This window comes from Salvelinus sp. IW2-2015, linkage group LG22, assembly GCF_002910315.2.
Source record: "Salvelinus sp. IW2-2015 linkage group LG22, ASM291031v2, whole genome shotgun sequence".
Classification (NCBI taxonomy): domain Eukaryota; kingdom Metazoa; phylum Chordata; class Actinopteri; order Salmoniformes; family Salmonidae; genus Salvelinus; species Salvelinus sp. IW2-2015.
Window position 1 is genome coordinate 10,621,126 of NC_036862.1, and position 1,174 is coordinate 10,622,299.

Here is a 1,174-nt window from a genome sequence, read left to right on the forward strand (position 1 = left end):
GGGGGGGTTGTTTGCACAAGCACACATTCTTTTATGGATGAAAGGTATTTTTTTTTCTATCATCAGTGCATTTTTGTGGGCATATGGTTGGGCCTTATGCCAAATTCCCTGAAATCCACCTACGCATCTAATAACATAGGGGAAAATCACAGTGTGCTATGCGCATACGGGTAACGAGAGGATCAAGACATGAAAGGAGGGGAAAAGCACATGAAAGGGTAAGGGTGAAATTGTGAGAAGGGAGGTGAGGCCAGATTGAGGGAGAAAAGAGGAAAGTTGGTGGACAACATTCTTAGGAAAAATAGGTGCAACCTAGAACCAAAAAGGTTCTACTAAAAAGGTTCCATGTAAAACCCTATCCCCTCCACAAATAACACGTTGTGAGCCCTTTTTTCTAAGGGTGCAGTATTAGGTTGGGGGGGTATAAAATAAAGAGATGTAGATTAGCATGAAATAAAGGGAAAAGAGCGATGACAATGAAAGGGTGAGGATGAGGTGGTGAAAAGGGGGATGAGGTGGCAGGAAAAAAGAGAGGTGGGATGGGGGGACCAGTATTGGGGGTCCAGTATTGAGGGTCCAGTATTGAGGGACCAGAATTGAGGGTCCAGTATTGAGGGTCCAGTATTGAGGGTCCAGTATTGAGGGACCAGTATTGGGGGTCCAGTATTGAGGGTCCAGTATTGAGGGTCCAGTATTGAGGGACCAGTATTGGGGATTTAGTATTGAGGGATCAGTATTGAGGGTCCGCAATTGAGGGTCCAGTATTGAGGGACCAGTATTGGGGGTCCAGTATTTAGGATCCAGTATTGAGGGACCAGTATTGGGGGTCCAGTATTGAGGGTCCAATATTGAGGGACCAGTATTGGGGGTCCAGTATTTAGGGTCCAGTATTGAGGGACCAGTATTGGGGGTCCAGTATTGAGGGTCCAGTATTGAGGGACCAGTATTGGGGGTCCAGTATTGAGGGTCCAATATTGAGGGACCAGTATTGGGAGTAGCGTTACTAGAGATAGATGGATGGAGATAAGGACAGCAGCTCAGACAGGGGAGGTAAAGAGCCACAGCATCTGGGCCGTGACTGGGAGTCATCCTCCACTATTTAGTCAGCGAGAGGACAGGGAAGCAGTGGAGAGAGAGAGAGAGAGAGAAGAGAGAGAGAGAGAAGAGAGAGAGG